Here is an 8,893-nt window from a genome sequence, read left to right as displayed (position 1 = left end):
GGGCTGGGAAAAGGTTTAGTTAAGGCTGCGGTTATGAGAGGGGAGCATGCTGCATGCTGGGAGAAGCTTGGGTACAGCTTTAACGCCTGGTCTGAAAGGAGTATCTCCTGTTGGGCACGCAAAGCCCTCAAAGGTCCTGCTTTGTGCCTGCGGTGAAGCAGAAACTCGTTATTGCATCTCATGGTTCAGAAGAGGTGAGGGAATGAACATCTGGCACTGGACTCCCCAAGCCCTCACCAGCTGCATCCCGCTTTACCTGAGAAGCTGAAGAGCAGAGACATAGCAGAAATGCACACTGAAGGGCCATTAGGCTCCTGATCATAAACAAGGAGGAGTCTTATCCGATAACTACCTCTATAGAGCTTGCTGTGGGGTGGCATTTGGCACCATGTCATCACAAGGATGAGTGTGCAGCCCCTGACAGCTTTCCCAGAACCTGAAGGATGGTATCAGAAACTAACCAAAACCACAACTCGTGTGTTTTCTCAGGTAACATACCAGGCCACCTCCTGTTTTTAGTGAGAATCAGATTCTAGGAACAAGCATGTCAACAGAAGCAAATCAACACACTCACTGGGAAGGTTAAGTCAACACAAGGGCATGTTTATTCAATTTTAATGTAAGTACAGTCACAGAAGTATCTGCTGTGGTTAGGACTTCTGGGTGCCTCTGGTTCTGCCTCCCATAACAAGCAGGACTGTTGCCAACACTAGTTCAGGCCAACCATGGCTTTGTCTAGCTGAGTCTTAAAGACACCTCAAGGTCAGAGGCCCTGACCTCTCCAGGTAACCTGTTCCAGTGCTGCAGCACCCTCCTGGGGAGAAGCTTCTCCCCTGAACATCCCAAGCCACAGTTTATGGCTGTCACCCACAGCCATGTCATCTACCACTCCTGAGACCTGCCTCGTGTCTCCTCACACAGATCAGCTTATATTTGTCTTTGGTGATGGTCTTTGCCACCCCTCCCTCTCCAACAGCTGGGGCTCTACCAGCCCCAAGGCTCATTTCACTTCAGGTTTCCCCAAAGTCAGTGGACTCAACACAGCTGTGGGCTGTAATGCCTTGAGCACAGATAGCTATTGACAAGTGAAAGGCACCGAGTGTATATTTCCCTCAAACCTGAAGGCTCCAGCATGTCTGTAATGCCCCCTCAGCCCCACACCCAAATGACCTCCAGCCTCAGAAACTCAGGTTTGGGCTTGATTTTTTTGTTTGGTTTGGTTTTTATTTTCCTTTCTCTCTCTCTCTCCTTTTCCCATATTGAACTTTGAACCTCCCTAATGGTCTCTTCTAGTCCGCATGATTGCATCATTCATGGCAGGTAAAGTTAGCGTGAATGGAAGGAAATACGAACATCACTTCACACAGCACGCTGGCAGCTGGGAGAACCTGCAGCCAGCCGAGGTTACAGACCCCAGTCAGGTCAAATAAAGACCTGCATCACTGGAGGGGCAGAAAACTACAATTGTGATTATTCATGTTGAAATAGAGGTCACTGCGTCTCCTGCTTCAGAGCCAAATCTGAGCGCTGTGGGGTGTCTCAGAGGGAGATTTCCTTTGTGCCAGAGCAGCCCAGCAAGGCTCTACTGCCACTTGCTCAAAGGAAGAAACACCATGTGGTTATTTCCTTGTCATTGTGGCTCAGCATACACATGGAGAGAGAAAGGGAGGACCTGCCATTGCAGGATGAGGCTGTAGCCACGTGAGACACTGGGATTTGGGGTCGCTGTGGCCAGCACCAAGAAGCCACAATCCTGAGCGTGAAAAACCTGAACTCAGATTCCCTCCCGGGTACCCTAAATGATGCCAGCCAGAACATCCCAAGCCCCCACCCTTTCCAGACAGCTCTGTATTGGGGGTACTTGCTGTGCAGGCACTGGCAATTCAAACCTCTATTTGTTTCTGTCCCCAGATTTGCCACATAAAAGAGAAATCAGGAGGCTGTGCGGGGCAAGTACCGCTCACCCGGCAGAGTCTGGAGGAGGAAGCTGGTTACCTGAGGAAGATCACTGCTCTGGCAGGGGCTGCAGCACCATCAGCAGCACCAGCTGGCTTCAAGGATCCTCTTCATGGAGGAAGCGGTTTGTGAGAGGTGCCCCATGTGAGTGAGAACATTGCAAAATTCAGGACATGTGTACGAATTCCAGACCGATGCAGCTGCTCGAATATAGTTATGAAAAATATTAACAATTGAATTGAGAAGTCATTGCAAAATAGCTAAGGAAACAGAAAAGAAGCTGGCATGCTGTGCTTGATCTAAGTGTGTAACAGCCTCCACATGTTACTGGGACGGCACGATCTGCACCAGCTGTGGCACTGCTTCCAGAGACAGAAAAACACTTCCAAAGGGAGCAACTGTACAGCCAAGGCCAAGCCTTGTTCCCTGTCACGGTGCCAGTGAACCCCACAGACCTCCCCTGCCTTGCAAAGATGGGTTTTCCAGGACACAAAGCCTCTGCCACAGTTTGGGTTTCTGTGCTTGTCAAAGCTTGGGACTGAAGCATGATCTGCCGGGATGAGTTAACTAGATCTATAATCTTATGATTCTACGAACTAGATGTCAGGAATGCTCTCAGCTCTGTTCAGAACTGGACCTCTGTGCCACCACAAGTGCTTGCTTTCAACCAGCAGTGATGCTAAGCATCACTAGATCTCACCAGCACAAGCTGCCGGTCCTGGACAGACGCTTGCCACCCAGGCACGGTCCCGCTTACAGCTGACCTGGCCAATCAGTGCTGAGCCCTGGAGAGGCACAGGGACAAACAAAGAGGGAGGTGACGGCCAGTGTTGCTTACTGGACTCACCCATCATGACCATGGGTGTCAAATAGCTACACTCTCCTTTCCTGGTGTCACTTTGGCTGCCACCTGCCAGGCATCCTACCACAAGTTTGGTACAAAAAGCTGGGAAAGTTTCCATTCCAGATCAAACAGAACATGTCATTCAGCCCCCAACTATGAGCTATCCGTTGTGTGGCTGTGCAGAAATGCAAAATACGTCTGGCCTCTTGCTGTACTTCCATAAAGCACATCCAGAAAGAAGATGCAACATATCATAGAATGGTTTGGGTTGGAAGGGACATTAAAGATCATCTAGTTCCAACCCCCTGCCACAGGCAGGGACACCTTCCACTAGACCAGGTTGCTCAAAGTCCCATCCACCCTGGTCTTGAACACTGCCAGGGATGGGGCAGCCACAGCTTCTCTGGGAAACCTGTGCCAGGGCCTCACCACCCTCATAGTGAAGAACTTCTTCCTAGTGTCTAATCTAAATCTCCCCTCTTTCAGTTTAAAGCCATTCCCCCTTGTCCTGTCCCTACAGGCCTTTGTAAAAAGTCCCTCTCCAGGTTTCTTGTAGTCCCCTTTAGGCACTGGAAGCTGCTCTAAGGTCCCCCCGGCGACTTCTCTTTTCCAGGCTGAACAACCCCAACTCTCCCAGCCTGTCTCCATAGGAGAGGTGCTCTAGCCCTCTGAGCATCTTTGTGGCCTTCTCTGAACCTGCTCAAGCAGATCCACATCCCTCTTGTGTTGGGGGCCCCAGAGCTGAACACAGGACTGCAGAGAGGTCTCACAAGAGCAGAGCAGAGGGGCAGGATCACCTCCTTCAACCTGCTGGTCACGCTCCTTTTGATGCAGCCCAGGACACGGTTTGTTTCTGGGCTGCGAACGCACACTGAAGCCGGCTCATGTTCAGTTTCTCATCGATCAACACCTCCAAGTCCTTCTCTGCAGGAATCCTCTGGATCCAGTCTCTGCCCAGGCTGTATTTGTGCTTGAGGTTGCCCCATTGCAGATGTAGGACCTTGCATACCAATATCCTGCTTATCAACAGAGAAGACAATAGGAGCACTATTAAGAGATTATACCAGATGTATTTAACTGGTTCTACTTAACATGTGGCTGCTCAGTGGCAGGTAGAGGATAGCAAGCCACTGCATTCAGGGACTTCCTGTAACTATCCCTCCTCAGCCAACTACTGCTGGTTTACATGAAAGAAAAGGGGGTTTTGTGGGGTTTTTTTCCCCACTCCTCCCCTATATTCTTTTTGTTTTAGCCTAGGAAATCTAATTTTAAAAGGCACTAGCAGAACACGACAGATGTGTGGCTGATGGAGAAGCAAGCAGCAATTTCAGTCCCAAGACACAGGAAAGACAATGCAAGTCTTTCCACAGGTTTCAGCAGGCTTTGGGTTAGACCTTCAGGGTAAGGAAGGAAAGAACACCACAAAGCCTTGCACTTTGTTCATGCTGTCAAGCAGCGAGGAGCCCAGGATGCTCAAACTGAAGCCTTTGGGGGCTGCTTGTCCATGGGGAGCAGCACGCCGTGCGGCAGATGGGGCGAGCTGGCAGGCGCATCCGACACCGGGTGTTCCCACCCAAGCGGGATGCCTCAATGGTTTTTCCATGAGGGCTTGGAGGCAGCTCGGGGATCTCACTGCTGAATCAGGCGCTGTGTGGTGCAGGCAGAGGCCTTGCCGCTGGCGCCAAGCCCTGCAGCTGCACGATGCCTGGCACACGCCATTGCGGCCGCCGAGCCAACACAGACAAGCCTGGGGAGACACAGGCTCACCGCAGCAGCTCCATTCCAGCTGATGGCATCACTGGAGGCTTGTGAACCCTCAGCGGGAAAAGCTGACAAATAGGCACCAGAGACAAACCACAGGAAACACATCCCTATCTGGAGGAGAAAGGAGTTGCTGTACAGCACACGCCAAAGACATCGGAGCACAGGCGGAAGGCTGTAGATTTGGCACTCGAGTGCAAACACTATGTCCCTGCCTTGCCACATCGCTGGCCTTCTGAGGCAGAAGTATTAAGGTTATTAGTATAAGGGTACATGTCCCACAGTATGTAATTGTCAGGCTTTTCCAGGAGCTCTTCAAATGCAGTATGTCTCAGTCCTTTCTCCCAGAGAGCTTCTACCTGTAGGGAAAGATGGCCTTGCCACCAAGGGCTTTGTTTTCAGCTGCCACCAACTATTTATCTCTGCAAAGCAAGCAGACAGGGCCATTTACTTCCTGCTTTGCTGTAGGTTGTTCAGAGCAAGAACCTGTTGAGTGCAGACAGCAGGGACCTTGACCAAGGTCCCTGCTTATTTTTCCCTCCTTGCTTATTTTATTTTGATCTATGTTGTATTACCCAGATCTCAGGGCAAGCACAGACACAATGGCCCTCCAGGTTTTCATGTCACCTGAAAACTGCAGAGGCACAGAAGCACTGTGGAAAGGGCAGGACCTGTGCAGCCCTGTGTCAGCACTTTCATTTGCTGTGTTTACGGGACATCTCCTCTCTTCTAGCAGCTAGCAGTGGTGGGCAGCTAAAGGCAGTTCCGAGTGCAATGCCATGTAAGTGTCTCACTCCAGCTGGCAAGGGCAAGAGAGGCAAAATTAAGAGCAGCAGCTCTAGAAAGGGAAATGAGAGGCACAAAGATGGGGGAATGGGAGATTAAAACATCCGATTGAAAAGGAACAATAAATCCCTGGTGGGGAATATAACTTGGGGGGTAGAGAAGGAACAGATTGCAGCTCAGTAATGAGGCAGACGGTGTTTTCTTTGTGATCTGCAAATTCATTTGGGTTTTCTGACAGAAAAAGACCCCATGCTATCCAGAAATCTGCTTGATACATGACCTGCCTCCCTCTGCCTTCAGCAGCAACAGCTGCTGGAGCAAGCAGGTCTGGCAAAGCCTACCTGGCCTGGCAGAACAGGATGAGGTCAGGAGAAGGCAGCAGAAGGCAGGCAGGACATCAGCAGGGCCAGGCCTTCCTGGTGCCTGCTGAAAGGCAACGCTCTGGGTTGCTCAGGCCTATCAAAATGGGCAGGATGCTCTGCTTGGGCCACACAGCCGATGTGACAGCCAGGCTCAGCATCATAGGCAGTGCCCCAGACATGAGGGGCTGCCTAAGACCACTAAAGCATGGCTGAGGGCATCTGGCAAAACACTGTCTTGCTGCAAGAGACCCTGGAGCATTAAGACCATAGCTCCTCTGTCAGGCAGAAAGGCTCCAGCTGTGCAGTTTCAGTCTGTAAGGGCTGCAGACAGCAGTGCAGAGCATTTCAGGATCTGACATACATGGAGCAGGGATGTTGCTACCAGCCATCAGGACTAGTGTTCTGGCAATGCTGAGGCATTCTTGCAAAGCTCTTTTAGGGAAGGAGAGGGAGGAAAGACAGCTAGCTGGAGATCCTCACATCTAGCTCTCACCCCTTGGTTCACTGTATTTCATTAGGCAAATAACAGCTTAGGGTCAACAGCATCAGCCTCTTTCCTAGAAATGAAACAACCACATCCAACAAACAGGTTGCCAAGTTGAGGACCTCGGGATGCAGGCAGAGGTCGCTGCTCTGCAGTCAGCTGCTTTTGGAGTTTTTAGCACAGAATTACTCCTGAGGCACTAGGCAATAGCACAATCTCTCCTCTGCTGTGGTTTGGGGAACACAAGTGTATGAAAGATGGGGCAGGAGCCACATCTTTCCACCACATGCTTGGTTTTCTCATTGAGGCCTTGGCAGAAGTACTCAGGAATAAATAGGCAGAGGGGGTCCATTTGTTTTCTTTCCTATCTAATAAAGATTAGTTACAGTTCTCAGAGTTATCAGACTGATAACTTGCCTTCAGTATTAAAGTCTCCCAAACAAAAGAACAAAGAGAAGTTCAGCATAATCAATAGCTCTGTGGGCACAATGCACATGATGGCCCATACAAAGTTCAGCTCTACAAAGATACAATCATAGCTAACGTGCATGGGGAGATGTCCTCTCTCTCCCTATTTGCAGGGAAAAAGAGCACAGAGATGCAAAGTGCCCCTTGCAATATTTGGTTACAACAAGGTGCAAAGGCTTGATTTGCTTGGACCAAGTCACGCTCACACTTGCACCCAGAAGCTGGGGAGCACCAGGCCCCTGAGTCATCTCTCTGCTTTGAGCTAACATGTGTACTGCTACTTCTCGTGCAGCCAGCAACAATCCCAGACCCGGGACCTGCACAAAGACAACAAGCTGATGAGAGGAGCCTGGCTAAACAGCAATTCACCAAGCGATGGGTCAGCCCTTCGAGTGCCAGTCTTCCCATCAGCTGCCAAGGCCTCTCCTCTACCTGCACACAGACTTACGTCACAGCCAGAAAAGTCACCAGAGCCTACTTTTACTCTGGAAACAGAGCAAACAGCAAAGCACCAGCACATGGACCACATCACCACCAGCCGGCGGAAGTCTAAAGACAAGGTACTCTGGCTCCTGATTTATAAAATAAATATGCTCTGATGTGGCACTAATACACTGTTTGAAATGTTCTCCCTGCTATTGGAAGGACAAAGTTTCTGTAACAAACTTAACTAACAAATACCCCTATTTTTGTCCCTCTTACAGTCTAATTACTCAAACTTGCCAAAATTATCAGTGTGAGTTTTCCTACTTTACATAGAAAATCTCTGTAACCAGCTCCAGTTGCTTTTCCCTGTCTTATTCAAACCAGTAAGCTCCTATGCTCACTTACAGCTACACAGACCCGGGCCTGTAGATCAGAACCCAACACCTCACACCAGTGCCGAATCAGCGAGAGCAGTTCACTGTCAGAAAGATGATCAATTGATACAGGACATCCTCATCAGTAAATGACTTCAAAATTGAAGATGACTCCTCAGGGGATTTGCTGTAGGCTCATGTGTTAGGTCGGGGGTCAGCTACAGGGCTTACCTAACAGCATTTTACAACATGCTACTCAAAACACCAAGCGAGGCAGTCTTCCTTCTGACACAAAAGAAGTTGAGACCCTGCCACATGGAAGCTTTGTAGACTGGTTTTGTGTTACCACTGTGGTTGCAAAAGACATGAATTTACTTGTATCCTTCTTGGTTGCATATCCATTCTGGTGTTATCACCAGTTTTTCAGGGACCAACATATTTAGTTCTTGTGTTTTCCTCTCGTATGAAAGTTTTCATCATGCTTTTGACTCAAGCTCACTGACTCTTTACAAATCACCTCTGGCCTTTTATTTCAGGACATTTACTTCCAGAGGGCAATACATTTTGTTGCTGATACTGACATAGCACATACTGTTAAGAAAAGCCTGTCTGTAAGTCTGCAAGGTCAGGATATTTCTGAAGAGTAACAACAAAAAGGCAGACACCCTTTAAAACGGATCTTAGATCATCAGTCACTAAAGGACTCTGCTTTGTGTCTTGCATACAAAGGACTGAGTATTATGTCTCATACTTGTCGAAGCAATGTTCCTGCCTTGTATGAAGAGACGCTTCAAAAGGCATCTTTGCCCCAGTTTACTTAAAACAAACAAACTAACAAAAAAAAAAAAAAAAAAAAAAAAAACACCACCACAACCAAAACCCACAAAAAACCCTAAAATTTTGTGTTCCAGCCATAGAAATACCATGGAAATATCCATGAGCTGATTTTTCCAGGGAGGTTACTTACACTGCTGATATAAAGTCAATGTTTAACAGAACAGATGCCACAGAGGTACACCTCTGTGCCTGGAAATAAACACAAAGGCCAAATTGAACATGCCCACACATATCCCCGCCATGGCATAAACTCGCTGCATGGCCCTGAGGATGGCTGTGAGCTGAATCTATCTGCAGACTGGTGAGGAGACATGGGGGAGAATAGCCTAACCAGTTGCAGTCCTGACAAGCTGTATTCATTTCAGATTCTATACACACATTCTTCCAAAAGACACTGCAAACTCCAAGGGACAAGTATAACATCATCTTTCTCACTGTCTCTTAGGAAAGCAAGTTGCAGAGCAGAGGTTTTCCCAAAGTTGAAGTAGCAATAAAGTGCCTCCAATGGTAACAGTTCCTCAGCACAGCTGAGCAAGTGGCTTTCTAGAGTGGTTGAGGCATGATCTGTGTGGATTTCACTGGATCCATCTCTTTT

This window comes from Strigops habroptila, chromosome 3, assembly GCF_004027225.2.
Source record: "Strigops habroptila isolate Jane chromosome 3, bStrHab1.2.pri, whole genome shotgun sequence".
Taxonomy (NCBI): domain Eukaryota; kingdom Metazoa; phylum Chordata; class Aves; order Psittaciformes; family Psittacidae; genus Strigops; species Strigops habroptila.
Note: the sequence above shows the minus strand (reverse complement) of the source record.